Genomic DNA, 20,089 nt, shown 5'->3' on the forward strand with positions numbered 1-20,089 from the left:
TGCAAATGTACTTAATGGCAAAATTCGGCCTATTGACAATACTACCTCTTGAACTACAATTCAGAATGTTTTGTCTTTCTCCTTTTCACAACAATTAAAATCTTCAAAAATGTATAACTATACTTTTAATATTTGTATTTCAGTGAATAGACGATAGTGGTAATTATTATTTATATTACAATAGCACCCCAAATGAATAATGCACCGTAAAATATATAGAAAGTACAATCATTTTTCTAAAGATTTTACACTAGAAAAGGCAAACAGACAAAGGCTACTAACTTCTCTTCCTCCATTCATGTCCTTCCCCTCTTCTTCTTAGTCAACTTTTCACTATCTTCTGGCATTATTCTTCTTGTGTTAATCCCATCAAATGGAGTCCGCTCTCTGAGTCTTCTCCCTTCAAAGTGCTCTGTTCAAAGCCATATCCTCTATCACATCACATGTTAACATGTTTTCCTTTATGACTTTGCACCACTTCTAGGGTTGACCTCTCTGTCTTTTCCTTCAGTCTTTATCCATTGGATTCTTCACCCACATAGTTGTCAGGATTGCTCTTTACACGATCAAACCACCTGAGTCAATACTCCCTCTTTTCCTTTTATGGATTTTACTTTGAGCATGTCTCTAACATTCCTCACATAATCATTCTTGCCTACACAACTCTTCAGTCTCAACATTCACATTTCTGCGGAACAGGGCATTTGTTCATATATCCTCTCAGTTGCACAGTAATCAGTGTTATACATTAAAATTGGATGGACCATCTTTCTATAGACTTTCTCTTTTAATCTTCCTGGTGTCTCCCTATCACAGACTACACCATCTCTCGCTCTTCATTTGAGCCAGGCAATTAGAGCTAGGATAACAAATATGTCCTTCACTTTCCCATTTTCCTAGATTGTGGAAGTTTGTATTTTCAGTATTGCCTGCCCATCTAATTTTGATAATTCTCCAGTGCTCGTGCTATTAAAATTGCATACCACATACTTTGTTTTCCCTTTGCTTATTTTGAGTCCATGTCTCTCCAACACATCACTCCATTTATCAAGATCCACTTCTAGATTATCTTTTTCCTCACTGCATAGAATGACAAAATCTGCAAACAACATTCACCAAGGATCCTCCTGTATGTTTCTTACCCTCAAAACACAAGCATGTCATGGTCTCCTCTGTACTTGAAAAAGCCACCCTTAAATCCAACTGCCTTTCACTTCTTCCCTTCACAACTAAACTCACTGAATGTGGAGGTTCCAAAGGGCTCAGTCTTTTGGCCCCTATCTCTTCTTCCTTTATAGTCTTTCTGGGTGATCTAATCCACTCATATAGCTTTAACTAAACACCTGTATGCCAGCTTCTAAGAAATAGACCTATTCTCCTGACCTCTCTCCCTCAATCAAATCCCACATCTATGTCTGTCCTCTCAAACCTTTTCCTGAATGTCTCACTATCAACAAAATTCATGTAACCAAAATTTAGCTCCTGATCTTTCCTCCTAAACCCTCTTCATTTCCTCCAGTCACTGTCTCAGTTAACCAACAATAACCTCCCAATTACTCAGGCCCATACAGTGAGCGATCTTAAATTCTGGCCTCCTTGCCCTGCACCTCAAGGCTGTGTCCTTCATTTGCCATTTCTTTCTCTGTAACATTTCTAAGGCCATATTGTCTTTTGGGAAAATGAAACTGCCTTACTTCAGCTTTCTCACTTTCCTCCTGCTTGGTAACAGGTATGCCCTATGTATATGTTCAGGGAACATATGTACCATGCTCCTCTGCTGCTATTGGCAGGTTCATCTGGCACAGGGAATCCCAGAATGGCTCTCCTTCATTCCTCCTAGCAGTATTTATGGGGTCTTCTGGGCCTGGGGCTGCCAGCGTTTACAAGTACAAAATACTTTTCAGCTGCCTCACCCACCCTTCCCTTTAAATAAGATCACTGGATTTCCTGGTATGCTGAAGGCTCAGCCAATCATTGGAATGGTTCTCCTGGCAACTGGCTGAGGGTGCTGTCCAGCTCAACTGAAAATTTTAATATGTATTTCTAAATTGTATATATTTGATTAATATATTATGTAACTTCTTAGATTGCAAACTCTTCAGGGCTGGAATAATGTTTAGACAGCATCTAACACAATGTATTTAACATTTATTTAATTTAAAATATATAATATAAATATTAAATTAAAAATAATAAATGTGAGCAGGTAGGGACAATGGGTATCCCCAGCTGAATCATCCTGGACATCCTCATTTCAGAACACATTATGATTCTGAGCTATTTTATTGTTATCAGACAGAGAGACCTCAGGATTTTTAATGTGAATGGAGAAACATTCACTTCTCTGAGAAGTACTTTTTTAAAAAAAAAATCTTTTAAATTTCTGGTCAGATTTTGCTCAACTAACATGGAAAATTGAATTGCTACAGTACTTAAAATGGAGTTGTACACAAAGTACAAGGGATTTTTTCCCCCACTGAATGGGAAAGATGGACAATGACAATAGCTGTTCCATTCATGAACTGGTAATGTTCCTGTTTGGGGAAATATTTTCTTAATTTGATGAGCTGTAGCCACATTGTTAATTCAGATCTGGTTTTTGGGTTTTCAGGCTAGGTGGTCACCTCAAGCCAATACTCTATGCTGTAGGTCTAGTAAATGAGCAAACACAGCCTCACGCTATGTGCTACCTGCCAGTTTTCAGTTTTCCCATATGATACATGGCTAGTAGGAGTATATCTAGTCACTGTATAAAATCTTGTATTTCTCAATTTGTGTTCATTGTCTCCTTTCCTGCTGTCTGTTAATTTTCACGTACTTCCTGGTTATCAAGCTTAAAATCTAGCACACCCAAAAGGAATGCAAGCTTTTTAGCCTGAAGGACTAAAGTTCTAATTAAGAAGTGTAAATCATTCTATTCCACATAAGGTTAAAAGGGGTCAGCCAACACACACAATTTTCCAAGAAGAGCATTCACTCCAACTACTGTGTACACTACGTAAGGGAGTAGAGCCAGTTTTAGCCACTTATGAAACTAAACGTATTTGTGAAGAGGCCAACTACAATAATCAACTGTGTGAACTACAGGAACCTTCAGAAACTCAGTGGTGAAACAGCTGGGTTTATGCTGCTTTTCCATTTAAATGTAATGAGAACTAGTGAGACTCTTACTATTTGCACCCTGATCTTGCAGAAGTTTCCTGTGTATCTTTTATTTAAAAAGGTCAAAAATGTGCATCGGCGGTCCCTCTTATGGACATGTATTGCCAACTTCTTTTTAGAAAAGTATTGCTGGTTATAGCATTTTTATAAGTGCTCTGCCTTTATCCTCTAATATTCTTGAGATTCCTGTGGAATGATCGCAACAGATCTTTATCTTCAGAACAGAAAGGACTGCTGACTCTTCAGAAAATCCCTACATATGTAAGGATGGCTCTCCACAGAATATTCTTATAGTTATCATAGACCCCACTCAATGTCAACCCAGGTTTGATTTACCATGAAGGCAGTGGAGCCTTCTGAACCAGTTTCATACTGGTCATGAAATTTGTGCTGCAGTGGAATTTCGGTGGTGTTTTATGTCAATGTGGGCAGCCACAAACTATGATACATGTTGTTGAGGACTGAAAAATGACTCAACTTCTTTGACATCTTCATGCCTTGAACATAGTTGATAAATAAATAGCTTAAGTCAATAAGCAAAATCTTCTGACAAGGTAGGTGGAAAAGAACTACATCAACACAGAAGGCACTGCTGTTATGATGTCACAGCCCCTTGAGGAGTCTAATTTAGGCTGCCATTACATGCCTTGTCTTGGCCCTAATAAATCTGAAAATGCTGCTATGAGTAGTTACTTAAAAGGCACTTTCCTCCCCCCACGAAAACTAGGACAAATTCAGCAAAGGCGATTCAGGGAAGATTAAGATCTCAGATGGAATATATTGATGATGAAAGTGGTGAAGGGTCCTTCCAAGAGTCAAAGAAGCCATTTTATAGGTCCAAAAACCAGCCTGGGTGACTGTAGTGGGGACTATGCATAACCTATAATCTTTAGGAACTAACAGTGGCCAATTTTCAGCACTTCCTGTGGAATTCCATTTCCAATGCTCTCTCCATCACAAAATTTCTGCACACTCAGTTTTAATTTTAGAAAAAAGTATGATCTTTAATTAGAGGAACACAGCAGCTACAAACATTATGAGCCCCAAATGCAGTACTGGAGAACTGGAGTTGCATACGCTTTTGAAAGCATGTTCAATGGTTAGGGTGGCTAATGCTGTACTAACCCAAATCTCATAATTTGCTTCATAGCTTTCTGATGCCAATGGAAAAAAACGTGAAAGATTTAAAGTAGCTGCATCAGTGAGGTTTGTTAGCTTGTAGGGTATATGCAGTTAGTTTTAGCTGTGAGGTGTCCAGATTTCAGGAGCACTTAAATGTGTGCTCCACTTGAAACACGAGAACAGTCCCACAGAAGTTAACCACACTCTACTTAGGTACATAAAGTTAAATGCTTACACAAGTGTTTGCAAGACCCAGAGTTGTTGAGTCTCAATTTCAAATATACTCTCCATATAACACTGTGTGGGTAAGACGCTCTTACTCAGAAATACCTAGTCGTTATGATCTCAGCAAGGGTGATTATGTTTGTGGCTCTGAGGTAGTCTTGCTGGGACAGTAGAGAAAAAACTACTGTGTGCAAGTGGGGATAGGGGGGGTAAAAGCATTTCAGACCCATTTCTGATCTACTCACACACACTCCTAGTCTCTTTGGTTTCAGACAGGTTGTCACAGCTGACACCACAAAAACCAGGAGCCAGTGTGGGAGGAGGGGAGGAAGACATAGGAAAATGAACACCTTCCCTCCTTTTCCTCTTTGCAACAGCCGTTAGCACAGACACTGCCTCAGCTTCTACACCACCACATAGGAGGGCTGAAAAAGGAGGCTTCTCTCCTGCCTCCCTCACTATTTCAGCACAAGGCTTATGAGGGTGACTACCTCTTTCCCCTCATTACATTCTTGCCTCTGCTGAGCACTGCTGAGTTAAGAGCAGTGGCTATTCTCTTTCCCCTTTCGCCCTACTGATCCTAATCAACCTTAAGTTAAGGGGAGCAGATCTTTCCCTCAATCTCCAAAATGCCCAAAGGAGAGGGAGCAAAAAGAGAGGGAGTCAAATGAAGCATATTAATCATACATACAAATTAAGATACAACATCATTTGTATACCCCCCCAGATGTCTGGAGGATTGGAGCCATAGTGGCTTTTGCAGTATTTTTGGTTTGGTTTATCTTGGCAGGTACGATTTCTCAGTAATTTTAGGAGCACATGTAAGCACATGATAAATAATTAAACTAAGGAACTAATGTCTATTTTAACATTACTGTAATATCAATACATCGACCTGTGTTACACAGGAGGTCTAACTAGATTATCTTAATGGTTCCATCTACTGCTAAAATCTATAAAAAATTAGAAACTTTTTATTTAAAGTCAACAAACATTGTTGGTATATATTCAATTTGTGATCCACTATAATCCCGAGATCCTTTTCAGCTGTACTATTGCCTAACCAGTTATTTCCCATTTTGTAGTTGTACATTTGATTTTTCCTTCCTAAGTGTATTATTTTGCACTTGTCTTTATTGAATTTCATCTTGTAGATTTCAGATCATTCTCCAATTTAAGATCATTTTGCATTCTAATCCCATTTTAGGAAGTGCCTATCCCTCCCATATTGGTATCATCCACACATTTTATAAGCATACTCTCTCCACTTCTTTACCCAAGTCATTAATGGAAATATTGAATAGTACCAGACCAGAGCAGACTCTTGTGACACCCCACTAGCTACATCCTTCCAGTTTGATAGCAAACCATTGATAACTACACTTTGAGTATGTTTTTTCAATCAGTTGTGCATCCACTTTATAGTAATATCATCTACCACGTCTCTAGTTTATGAGAATGTCATGTAAGACCATGTCAATGTCAATGTTTAGCTTTGCTAAAACAAACATAAATCATGTCTACTACTTCCCAGCTGTCTATGAGACTATAAAAGAAGTAAATTAGGTTGGTTTGGCATGATTTCCTCTTAACACGTTCATGTTGTCTTCTGCTTATCACTCTATTATCCAGTAGGTGCTTACAAATTGATTGTTTAATAATTTGTTCCTGCATCTCTCTAGGTAGTGAAGTTAGGCTGACTGCTGTATAATTCCCAGGATCCTCTTTGTTCTCATTTTTAAAGATAGTACTATGTTTGTCCTTTTCCAGTCTTCTAGGACCTCACCCATCCTCCATGAGTTCTTAAAGATAAACATTAATGGTGCTGAGATTTCTTCAACTAGTTCCTTAGGGTGAATTTCTTCTGGCCCTGTTGACTTGAACACATCTAATTCAGCTAAATATTCTTTAATTTACTCTTCCCCTAATCTGGGTTATGTTCCTTCCCCCTTGTTATTAATATAAATTGTGTTAAGCATCTGGTCAAAAACTTTTTTGTAGTGAACACTGAAGCTAAATAAGCATTTAATACCTCAGAACTCTTGATTATTAGATTAATAACTCTGTTATTAGCTCTCCTTCCCTGCGAAATAGTGGGGCTACATTTTCCTTCATTTTTTTCTTGCTCCTAATGTTTTCATTGCTTCTTTCTGCCTTTTATATTCCTTGCTTAGTATAACTCATTTTGTGCCTTAGTCTTTTTGATTTTGTCCCTAAATATTTGTGCTATACTTTTGTACTCATCTTTAGAAATTTGTCCACGTTTCCTCTTTTAGTAGGATTCATTTTTATTTTCAGGAAAAAATGCCACGGAGTTTTCACAGTTATTTTTGTTCCAGTCAGAGGAAAATGATAGCATCTCACTGTGATAAACTTTTGCAGGTACTGACTTTTTAGTAGTGGTCACTTCAAGCTATGTTAGGCCTGGTCTCTACTTACTGGCAAATTCGGCGGTAGTCGATGGGAGTTACGCAAGCTATGTAGAGTAGCTTGTGTAACTTTCACTGTCTTCCTAAAGCCTGTTCTGTGCACCGTCTCCACTACTCTGCACTGACAGGAAATACATACCCCTCGACACAGTGCTACGCCTTTTGTGGAGGTAGTTTCGCTAAATTGACTTCCGGATTGATTGAGCAGGCCTTCAATTCCACTCAATTGATAAGAATAAATCGATCTGAGAGGCGAATTTGCCACCGTCAGTGAAGACATATCCTTCGTGATTGGGCTGAAGAACTACTATTTAGGGGGTCTTTTGGTGGAAGGTATGGATTATACTAGCATGTAGAGGTTAAAATGGGAATCATTTTGGAGCATTCACTTTCTGAATGTAGTGTATCTATTTCTAACTGAAGACCATTCTTCTAACTGAAGACCCCTGAAGACCATTCATATCTCTGTTAACAGTCAAAAACACATTTAACATTAGAGAGTTACAATACATTATATCCATTAACAATTATACCTTTGAAATCATAGCAGCACTTGATTTAATGAGAGCAAGGAAAATAGTATAGCTCTTCTTCCAACACATTATGTGAGCATGACAACCCTATACACATACGGGAAGTAGAATTAGAAAGTAAAGCAACTGCTTCCATAAATTAAATTGACTAAGATATGTATTTATGTTTAGACTTCTAAAAGTGCTTTCACATAAATTTAAAAATCATTAAAATAAAAAAAAATGCCATCTAAAATGTTAAACTAAAACCAGAGGCAAGGTGGGTGAGGTCATATTTTTTCCTGGACCAACTGCTGTTGGTGAGAGAGACAAGCTTTCAAGCCACACAGAGCTCTTCTTCAGGTCTGGGAAAGGTACTTGTCTCTCTGACCAACAGAAGTTGGTACAGGAATGATATTACTTCACCCACCTTCTCTCTCTAGTATCCTGGCCACAGCACTGCAAACTAAAATCAGTCAATAAAGGATTTTAAAAAGGGGTAAAAGTGGTGTAGGAAGAAAGAAGTAATAAAATCAGACCACTTTAGAATAAAAAAATTGCAGATTTAAAAAAAAAATTAAGGAAGATTATATTAAACAGGTTTCAGAAGAAACTGAGGTCCACAGCCTCGGTCCCACCACAGCAAAGGCCCAAATGAGTATTAATTTAAGAGTTGATCTCAGGATCATTAAACAGGGGGCAGTGTTTGAACACAGATAGAGGCCATCAGACAAAGGCCCAAAGAATAGGCCTCAAAACCAGTCAGGGCCTGCACTGCTAAGTGCTTTAAAAATCAACGGTGACTTCTTAAAATGAATTCACCACTTTATAGTCAGCCAATGTAAAGAATGCAGGGCAGCCGTAATATGATCACAGCAGAGCAAGCTAGTGAGCAAACGTGATGCTGCATTCAGAACAAGCTGCAAGAGGCAGAGAAGACAAAGATGAATTTGATTTGAAACCATATTTCAGCTTTAAGATTTTAAGCTGTTACTGTAACAAAGTTAGTTATATAATGAATTTAGAGATGATATAGAATTGAATAGTGTCCCTTTAAGACTGATTACAAATTTACAACATGATGCATTTAGATTTTCTTCTTAAAGTCTGTCCAAGTTAATGTATATAATTACCTTGTGTAATGACCTTAGTAACATTTATTTATAACAGTCTCCACATTACAGGCTAGATCCTAGATTTTTGTGTTGGTAGGGGGAAGATCATATGGTGCCCCTTCCCTAAGAACTAACAGTAGGGCACGATCTCTCCCTCTCCAAAGGGCACTAGGAAAGAGAGCTGGCTGGCGTGCGGACTGGAGTTCAACAACAGAAAAGAGAATTAATTTCCAGGTAGAGGTATGACCAATCCTTTAGTTCATATGCTCTTGTTGACATCTAGCCAAATCATGGGCTCACACTGCTGATTTTCAGAGACACAGTTAAGTGTGAAAAGCAACATATATCCTAGGCATGCCCCATGGAATCCTAGCCTGCATGATTCCCACAACAGAGGATGTATCTGGCTAGCAAACCTGGACCAGTGATTGAATTCCTTTACAGTGATGATCAGGAATGTCAGAATTTGATAGGACTTTTTAACTGTGGCTGTGGAATATGATCTCTCATGCTGAAACCTGTGAAAATTTCTGACGTAATGTCAGATGTACCTCTCCCTTCTCCTTGTCTTTCCCCTTCTTCTTTTCATTTCCCCGCAGTGCTGTTACTCTACAAACAACTAATTGTTGAGGGGTATAATTGAAACAACACAGGGGGTGGGAGCAGTGAGGCAAACAAGACTATCAAACAGAAAAGAAAAGAGAGGCAGGCTGAGGGATATTCCTTAGGAAGTGCTATATTTTTTTACTCTTGGCTGAGATGGCAATTGTTAATCTGTGGCTTGTACTTTAATTAATTTTACATTTATTGGCAGAAAAAAAAAAAGAATAGCAATTTTAAAGATGATGTATATTAATTCTGTATGTGTACAGGAGTTTCTCATGCAGAAGAGATTTCACTCCTATGAATTAGGGTTCCACCCATTCCTCTCAAAAGATTCAGGATACAAGTAGTAAATTCATAATAACCCACCTTCACCCATCATATAGGCACGTCCCAGGCATGTAGGTGTGAACATATGTCCGATCTTTGGCTATTATATTATTTTTAATAGCATATTACAAAAGTTTATAATGCTGGTTCTGTAATGTGCTCTACATGGGGGCTACACACTGAGATCACTTGGAAAGTGAACTTAGTGTCAAATGTGGAGGGGGCCTGCCTATTAAGAAGAGATTCACATCAGCAGCACATTATACCTGTGATCTTCACTGTCTGCCAATACACTTTCCATGTGGAATTCAAGATACTGGTATTAACCTACAAAACTCTAAAGGGTTACCTAAGCAGTTGCCTCCCTTGCTGGGTGACATTGCAGCAACTGTGGTGATGCTCAGGCTAGATCTCTCTCACTATAAATACCGTAGATATTACAGTGATGAGCGTGGTATCAGTCTACCTAGAACAGAACAGGAGACTGCTACTAAGCACAGTGTCCTCTCAGGAGAAGCCAGTTTCAAATGAACTCTCTACGATTGTTCCCTCAGCACCCAGATTTATTATCCTTCCACTTGTGTTAACTGCAGAGCTCATCTTTACCCCAAATCCTAGACTTTTGAAGGAGAAAGTACCTGTGGGTTGGATGGGCTTGGGTTTATTTTATTTTTTTCACTACATTTGCTGGTGAATATTTATCTGAAGTGGTGGGGTTGAGCAGTCCTCTATAATCTATATTTATTTGGATTATGTATTTTAAATTTATGGGGTGAACACACAAAGGCTTTTATAACTCTAAAAGAAAAAAAATAAATAAATACATTTCTGTGCTCCCAGAAGTAAATTTACACACCACTCCCCTAAATAAAATTGACAAGCTGTAACACAAAGGGCCAGGGTGCTTTTGTTGGCTCTTATGTGAAATACTAGGTTGTGGAAAGAGATTCAGAACAAACTAATATAAGGTAAATCCTTCCTAACTTTATTTAGCTTTTACGAGCAGTGTTGAGTTTAAACACCAAACCTGACAAAGGTATTCTCACACCAAAGTATTATCATCAATAACAACAACAACAACATTATCTTCAGACCTAAAAACTGTTGAAGGCAAATAGCTCAAATGATTCTTAATGCCTTTCGGGCACATCTGAATCAAATAAGGTAATTATTCTTTAAAATGCTTACACAAAGTCTGATTTGCATGCTAGTAATTGCTATGCCTTGTGGCATCTAGCAATTGACACAGCAATGATTTTAATTATTGTAATTTCATCAGTATAAATACTTCAAAGTTATGCAAATACTACCTCATAATCCACATAGACAGTTCCGAGTATTTGATTTACTAGTCTTGTAAGTCTCTTTGTCTATGCAGTTTACTCTCAGATGTGACTATGCATTGCAATTGAAGCCTTTCACTCACATCAAAGCTCTAAATCATAACAAGATGAGCTAATTTTACAAAGACTGACACTTCAAACATTAACTTGCAAATACAATTATAAGATGAAATACAAAAAGGACTTTACTTGGATATCATCTGGCATGGATACCTGCAGCTAATCATGTCTAATGTTTTCTCTGACACTGGTAAGCAATGATACCGCATGACCAAATGTCTCAGAGTGAACAAATGCAAAAGGCCACTCTTGCTTCTGTACAGATTTGTAAAAATACAGTAACATGTTTGTGTTTTCTACCGTTCAAATTTTGATACATTTTCAATATTAAAAATGGTGGTAAGCTTTTTTTTTTTTTTTTAACCAATGTAGGGGAAATGTTTTAAACAATAACACTTTCCTTCGCTACCATAATACGATTTGGAAAAAATACAGTACAGATGACTGTTTCCCAATGGCGGTGCAAGTGTACTTTATTGTAAATCTGTGATTTGTCAAAATTTTATGCTATCTCTGGGAGGAAAAAAAAGCAGTATCATTTCATCTCATATAGCTATGCCTTTTGTAAGCTAAGTTTTCATTTTACATGTACAGAAACTATACTGAGATATATAGCTAGGCCAGATAATCAGATGCTGTAAATTGGTATAATGTCATTGCCTTCAATGAAGCTCTGACCGTTACCACCAGTTGAGGCTCTGGTCCTTAAATATCAAGCCCTCATTGCACAGGCAAATTAAAACACACAAGGTAATTGTAGTTTAAAACTAAAATGCATAGTAAAATATCATTGATTAAGAAATTTAAACTTTTTAGAATAGTGTTGCCCTTTTTGACCCAAGTGCCTACCCAAAAATTCAGGAACTTGTAGGTCATTCCAGTTAGGAAGAGAAATTAGTGAGAGTTTGGTATTTCTGTGATGCAGTTTTGTTTATTTACAAAGGACATGTGTCTCTGAATGCAGAAGGAATCGAATAGCAGGAAACAGATTCTTTAGGGCACTCTTTTCAGCCTGTAACCCTGATTCAAAAACCTCCCCCTAGGTTTCTCTTAGGCTTAGTCCACCCACACACCCATACCCAAACCCACACCCACACAGAGTTGACATACCCCTCATGTCTTCGGTAGGGGTTTGTGTTCGTTATGTTAAAGGGCAAATTCGCATCTATCAATCTCAATGAAATTTGAACTCATGCAAGATTTTTCCCCTCACCTTAGTTCTGTTAAAGCATTGTGTTCAGCTATTTATGATTTACTCCACTGTTAAGTGAGAGGAGATTCAGATGCACTGCATTTATTTGGTTTATTTTACAATCTTTTCTGAAGGATGAAAATAGCAACAATCTGGATGAGACTTCTCACAAATAAAATACTTCAGAGCTTCCTCACATTCACAGGGACCTGATTTCATTCCCTGTCTTCTGCTTTGGCAATTAGTCTTTAAATAGCCTTTACAAACTAAAACTTTAGCTTTGGCTCCAGAATCATGTGGGCCACAGTTGCCCTTGGAGCATCTGTGGGCTGCCTACCAGGTAGCTTCTTTCCCCCTTCCCCCCCCCCCACTGGTTAGATCCCATAAATGTTAGACAGCAATTCAATGGTTGCACATGTCACAGAAGTCCTAATGTGTGCATTTAAAGAATATAAAAAAATATTACAGAAAACTACTATACAGTATACATATTTCCTAAGAATTTAGAATGCAGTCCATTTATGGAATATATTCATTTATTTACACATTCAAATATAAATTGTGCTCTCATATTTCTCAGCAGATTGAAGAGAAAATTGACACCGAAAAAAACAATGTCAACATCAAGCCAAAGCGTAGCCTAGGTAGTTTAAAGCAGGAAGACTTGCAAGTCCATCTAATACAAGGAAAGGAATTCCTTGAAAGAGAACATACACTGCTAGAAAACAGACAGCAGCATGAACAGTGAAATAAATTCCAAACAACAAACAATGAAATGCAGAGAGATAACATCAGTTAACCACATTGCATAGGAGCATAGTGACAGAAGTGACATAACAATGGAATCATATGCAGGAAACTGAAAACATTTTAAAAGAAACAGAATTAGTTTTACATGTTCCACTAGCAAGGTTGTGTTTTTCCCCAAAATTATTCCTCTAAAGAAATGCTTCCATTTACTAGTCACACATTCCTATCACTTTTGTGTTCTTCAACTTGATGGGTGAATAAAAATGATTTAATACATGAAGACTGATTTTAGTGACAAAAATAAATCCCCATGTCCCTTCCTCGTTCTTTGTCACATACCATAAAATACTTACAAATGGTGCAGATAGCTGATTGTCCAATTTTGCCTGATAAATGAGATATCTAAGCCTAAATTGCAAGGTAGCCTTCAATCTCTGCAAGACATAGCTACATATTTTGCACCTTTGCATGTGAAAATCCTTTTCTGTATTCATCTTTGTATGCAAATCCTCTTTTGAATTTTGAACATGCATAAGTCAGAGTACTGTTGAATATGTGGCCTTTCAAGAAAACTTCAGTGGCACTTAGCTCTTGTAGCTCCCACTGACTTTAACTTGACTTGCATATCCACAGCACTTCTGAACCCCAAACCACTTATCTGGGAGCCTAAGTATGGTTTCCTGCAGTTTTTGACAGCCATGTTTGAAAAATTTGGTTCAAAGTTCACATAGTAAAACTATGCCTATATATGCCACTATAACTGGCACCTTTTAGGTAGTCTCAGTGGAGATGTCCAAAATTGTAAAGATAAAGATTGAATTATTTTTTCATCTGTAGAGGTGGACCTATCAAATTTTAATTTAAAGCACAATATGGGAATGTTGTACTATCACTGATTTTACTGTACTTGAGGATAGAGGCCATCATGTTTCTAGGGCTGCCATGCTAGCACTCTTCCAAGATCTGATTCAGTTAATATTTGTGCAATATTTTCAGCGAAGTTGGTTGTTTTGAAAAATTCACACATATAATATAATGAGAGTAATTTAAGACATCTTAAAATAAAGTCCACAAGATGCAAACATATAACTTAAGATCATAGAATCATAGAAACGTAGGACAGGAAGTGACCTTGATAAGTCATTCAGTCCAGCCTCCTATGCTGTAGGACCATGTTAACTAGACTGTTCCTGACAGGTGTTTGTCCAATCGGTTTTTAAAAACCTTCAATGATGGGGATTCCATAACCTCCCTTGGAAGTCTATCCCAGATCTTAACGATCTTTATAGTTAGAAAGTGTTTCCAAATACCTAACCTAGATCTCCCTTGCTGCAGATTAAGCCCATTACTTTTTGTCCTACCAGGATACAGAGAACAATTGTTCACAGTCCTATTTATAAGAGCCCTTAACATATTTGAAGACTGTTATCGGGTCCCCCAAGCCCTGTTACTCTTCTTTTCTCAAGATTAAACATGTCCAATTCTTTTAACCTTTCCTCATAGGTCAGATTTACTAAATCTTTGATCATTTTTGTTATTCTCCTCTGGACTCTCCCATTTGTTCACATCTTTCCTAAAGTGTGATGCCCAGAGCACTCCAGTACTCCACTGCAGTACGCCAGTGCTGAGTAGAGCCGGACAATTACCTACCATATCCTTTTAATACATCCCACAGTTATATTAGCCTTTTTCACAACTGCATCCCATTGTTGACACATACCCAATTTATGATTTCACTATAACCCCTCGATCCTTTTCAGTAGTATTACACCTAGCCAGTTATTCCCCATGTTGAGGTTGTGTATCTGATTTTTCATTCTTAAGTGTAGTACTTTCCACTTGTCTTCATTGAATTTCATCTTGTTGAGTTCAGATCAATTCTCCAATTTGTCAAAGGTCATTTTGAATTCTAATCCTGTCCTCCAAAGTGCTTGCACCTCTCCCATCTTGATGTCATCTGCAAATTTTATAAGTACACTCTCTACTTCATTATCCAAGTCATTAATTAAACTATTGAAGAGTATCAGACAGACAAAGGACTGACCCCCTGATGGACCCCACTAGATACACTCTCCCAGTTTCACAGCAAATCATTGATAACTACTCTGAGTATGTTTTTTCAACCAGTGTTGCACCCACATTATAGTCATTTATTCAAGACCACTTCTCCCGAATTTGCTTCTGAGAATGTCATATGGAACTATGTAAAAAGAATTACTAAAATATACTGCTTCCCTCACATCCATTAGGCCAGTAACTCTGTCAAAGAAGGAAATTAGGTTGGTTTGGCATAATTTGTTCTTAAGAAATTCATTCTGGCTCTTCCTTATAACCCTATTATCCTCCAGGTGCTTACCAACTGATTGTTTAATAATTTGTTCCAGTATCTTTCCAGATGTCAAAGTTAGGCTGACTGATCTATAATTCCTTCTATCTTCTTTGTTCCCCTTTTTAAAGATAGGTACTATTTTGACCTTCTCAAGTCTTCGAGGACCTCACCCAATGTATGACTTGAGAAGAGAGAGAGAAAAATCCCCCAAAAAATCATGTTTTAACCTCCTGACTTCTCTTTCTGTTAATTAATGCTGAGACCCACTCCAAAACCATTTAGACAACATTAATTTAATAATAAATTAAATAATCTCTACTATTGCTAAGGAAACAATGTGTCTTTGTAGTCCGATTATTTTGTGTCTCGGAAATATATTTAATTTTTCTTAATTATTAAAAGCAACTTGGTGAGTGATTAAAAAACCATGTAATATTAAATCTGAATTAAACACAGGGTAATTAGTTGGATATGCATTTGGAGAATAAAGTTAACTAGAGTGTGCACAAAAGCATTTATATTATAAAACTAGAGTAAACATAAAACTAAAACAATGTGTGGAAAATAGGATGGAGCTTAAATCAGCATATTTCTCCTATTATACTACACAATTCTTTGGAATTTGGGAGGGCAGTTAGTGTTATTTGCACTGCATGTGCATAACGGTGCTTTACAAATACTTAAAAGATGCTGTCGTATACCAAGGGTGAGAATCTTGAACTCGAAGTGTGAATAATGATAGAGCTAATCATTGTAGCACCATCTTATGAACAGGAATGGACAAATTGTTTCCGACTAAATAAGGATCAGCCTAAACCAATTAATTTTAAAACTGAAGAAATCATTTTGACTCATCTTTCACTTCTTAACTCCCAACAAATCTCATATCTTTACTGAAATCCACTCCAGCGTACAAAAAGATCATGCAGTTTCTGCATGCCCAAATGCTGTCATGAAATCTTGTTATTCTGGCGTTCACTTGGATCAGATACAGGCAATGCATTCTGGGGCATCTCTGACACATACCAACTTATGTGACGTGAATGATCAGTATTTTAATGTTAGAATATCTTATAAAAAGTAAGAGAGAAAAAGTGAGGGAAGGCAATTTTGTCTCACCTGAAAACCCAAACCGAGAATGCAACAATACTCATGAGAAAAGCAAGTTGCAGTTGCACATGTCAATATTTTATCAGACACTCTAACATGATTTACATTTTTCAATTTAAAATCTCTTAAATTAAAAATATATCAATTGAAGAATTCCCTCCCCTTTCTATCTATCTATCAATCAATCAAATCAATCAATCACCTTGAACAAACAAGTATAAAAGCAACAATGCTTTGCTATTAAGCATACATCAGTAAACCCTGAAATGGACAAAGGTATTTCCATATTACCTTTAAGAGCTAAATTCCTGAATGGGTCTTTGACCATAGGATTATGAAAAGCTTGGGATCCTGAAATTTTTCACTCATTAGTAGATTCTGTGGATAAAGAATAGGAGATAATGACATAATATTACTAATGCAGAATTTACTCAGATTGACCATAGAATTATCTTACTTTTGCCTCAGAGATTGTACAGGAATTCTGTACCCATGTTGGTCAGGCAGGTATTCCAAATGTTCATATAAGAGGATGTATTTCTCAGTATGTGTATGTTGCACATGACACAATGTATTTACAATTAATTGTAATTAAAACATGTATTTCTGAGTCTGATATTGACAGCTAGCTTTCTTTGCTGAAAATTAAGATAATTTTTGGCACTATGCTAAAAAAACCCTATCATCATAGATCCTCTCATTCTATAATGTCTTAATGATTACCATTTTATTATTTACATACTGTAACAGTGATTCTCTTTTTTTTTTCTTTATGCAAAACCAACTAATCAGAATGGAAACTAATTTATTCTCTCTTACACTATACTCCCACACTGCTTGTGTGTCAAATGATGACACTTTTTACCAAGATGACCACTGCAAAGATGGCTATATAAAAGCAAATTTAAAAAGACACGACAGTTGAGAAGATTGGTCCAGTGTCAGCAGTCATTACCATTTGGGGTATGTTTGGTAGCTCCCAAACTAGATGGTGTCAGTCCAGTTCCTAGGAAACTGGTATCACACTATTGCCGCTTTTGTCACAGTCTCAGCAAAGGCAAGAAACCCTTAGCATTCATGAATTACTAATCATCCCTGGAAATGGCCTCCTTAGACCCAATTTAAGAGACAATGTGGGGAAAGCTTCACTTCTCCAATTGTACCTAGGCTGTGGCTCCACTTTAAAGCTAAATAAAATGTAAATTCAAACAGAAAAGTTTAGTTTCAAATGTCTTCTTAGAAGTTTTTCTCACCATGCAAACTTTCAGACTGCTTTGTGGAGCTAAATGGGTGCAGCTTCCTCTTCAGTGCAGCAGAATTCAAAGGGCCTTGACTATATTGTACATGTATTTTATGTCATAAACGTATGAAACATTTAACATATAGTATTAAATATGAAACAACATTTCCTGGCACAGAAAGAACAAAGGTGCAGGGGAGCAGTTTTTTAAAAAGCTTTTAAATAATGCTGTTAAGAAACGTCCCAACATTATTAAAAATCCTGTCTTAAAATAGTTCCACTCCATGATATTCTCTTTGTTGTAGATGGGGGCTTGTGGTTGAATCAGGGAATGTTGGTTGCTTTAAAAAATAATGTTTTAACTATTTAAGCTGCCACATAATATCTTCAAAATATTAATTTGGCTGGAAGAAATGGGGACAGCTTAAGGGTCAAAGAGTTGCTAATGGACATTAATGCTATTTTAAAATAATATAGTATAGTATACTGAAGTAGTATTAAGGAAGTTTAGATTTTCAAATTGTTTAAAATGTCATTCTTGTAAGAAGTACTTCCCATGGTTTTAATTATATATTTATTGGGCCAGAGAGAGACACTGAGCCTATAGCCGAATCGTTAGGGTACACCCTGGGACATGGAGGACTCAAGTCATGTCCCTGCCCTGTGTTACTGGCAATTTAAAGTCTCTCCCTCTCAAAATGTCATCCTTAGTGTGACAGACCTTCTCCCAAAGTTTTGCTGTACTTATTTGTTTCCACACAAAACATTTCATTGAATATTTCCCATCTTTCACCTCCTGAATATTCAGCACAATAGCAACAGGCAGACCATTTCCCTCAACCCAGCCATTTCTCCAAACAGCCTATACTTTTGGATTGTAATAAAGAGAGAAAGGGATTCCTAAGAAGTAGCACTCTTTCAGGGATAAAGTGCACAATGTGCCCACTGAACATACTTCAGGGCAGAGAAGGGAGGGGAATGGTCCTGCTGTCTTCCTAGGGTGACTACCTTTTGAAAAGTAAAAGCGAGTCACATACAAGAGCCCCACCCCCTCCATGGCCCCGACTACCTTCCCCTCAAGGTCTCACCCTGATCTTCTTCTTCCCCCCAAAGCTCCGGCCCTGACTCTCATCTTCCCCCCGCAAGGCCCTGCCACCTGGCCAGGCTGGAAGGTGGAGCCCGGCCATGGTAACAGCTGTCCAGGGAGCTCAGGCTGCTATGGGGATCCCCGGACCATCCACCTGTCCTAGGCTGGATGCCCAAGAGCAGCCCCCACCTCATGTCCCAGCCCCCTGGGGCACACCACCTCGGGCAGATGTCAGCGCCCCCCACACACACACTGAGAAGAGGCTAGCGCCACCTCTGTGCCTCAGACAGGCACAGAGAGGCATTGCAGGGACTCTGGGACAAATGCTATCCTGGAGTCATTCAGCCCGGGATCAGGACTTGAACTCTGCATTTGGGATTGTCCCGCCCAATTCAGGATGGGTGGTCACCTTATATCTTATTTCTGAATAATTTAAGGGGCTCAGAATTATATTTAAGTAGTAATTATATGATACACACTCAAATACAACTGTAAAAAAATTGTTAATGAAAGTGAGGAAGAAACGTGAATTCAAGGTTTCTCTTTTAATTTCAGACAACAAAAATAGTTTTTCTACCTCTGATTTAAAAATAACATTCATTCAGGCTCTAGTGACTCCTGGGAGTTGTAGTACAACTTCATTCCAGGCAAACCACTATCTCAAATCCCATCAGGGATTGTGGAGACTCCAGATAAACAAGGTAGGGCATAAGGTTCAGTGGAAGCATGTTCCCAATGGAGTAATAAGTCCCATAGGAAGTGGTTTTCTTTTGTTTTTGTTTTTTCTTAGCACCAGCCTATGAGATCAACAAGGCCTTCCCAGCATGGGTCGCATGCAATATTTCTCAGCCTAGCAGAAATGAACTCTCAGACAAGAATTCACCATGTCAGTATACATTTATTACATTTTGCCCTGGGACAAATTCATAAGTTTCATTAAATTTTGCACACTCTCCTATTGTGCACTTCCTTTTTTATTTATTTATTTTTTCTTTTGCCATCAAAAGCTATGTTTGCAGGTAGAAGTGGCACAAGTTAGCCCTCCAGTAAAATGGTGAATATACCAGAAAACTCAAAAGAAATGTTATTGTTTTGTATCCTTTATTGGAATATTAGCTCCTCTTCTGGATATGCGTGTTGAATAGCCATTAGCATTAAAAGGTGACACACACTCAGTGAAAGGAGAATTGATTCTAATAAAGCTGGACATTTATATACATGTGGCAAATATCAGAAACGAAAATAACCTGAATGATGTAATCTTCAATAAAATCTATTCCTGCCCTGATGAGAAATATAAAGCCACTGAAAAGGATTCTTTGTAATCATATTTATATTTGCAGCCAATCCCAACGGAAGCAATCCTCTGAAGTTTAAGGAAAAAGTAATATATTTAAAAACTTTCCACACAATGTAGACTAGGGAAACCTAACAATAATGTTGGAAGTTGCCTTTCTCAAACACCTCCTACACCAGTCCA

General features: G+C 37.7%; 1 long non-coding RNA gene across 2 annotated transcripts in view; it reads right to left on the reverse strand.

Moving 5' to 3' along the window:
• Positions 1-20,089, reverse strand: part of LOC137156807 (uncharacterized) — a 268,742-nt gene that overhangs the window by 140,691 nt on the left and 107,962 nt on the right. For both annotated transcript variants that reach the window (XR_010920908.1, XR_010920907.1), the window contains exon 3: positions 16,574-16,660. This is a non-coding gene — a long non-coding RNA (uncharacterized lncRNA). The remainder of the gene's footprint in view (positions 1-16,573; positions 16,661-20,089) is intronic.

This window comes from Emydura macquarii, unplaced genomic scaffold (genome assembly GCF_026122565.2).
Source record: "Emydura macquarii macquarii isolate MOO-44397 ecotype Brisbane River unplaced genomic scaffold, CSIRO-AGI_Emac_v2 contig_1477, whole genome shotgun sequence".
Lineage (NCBI taxonomy): Eukaryota > Metazoa > Chordata > Testudines > Chelidae > Emydura > Emydura macquarii.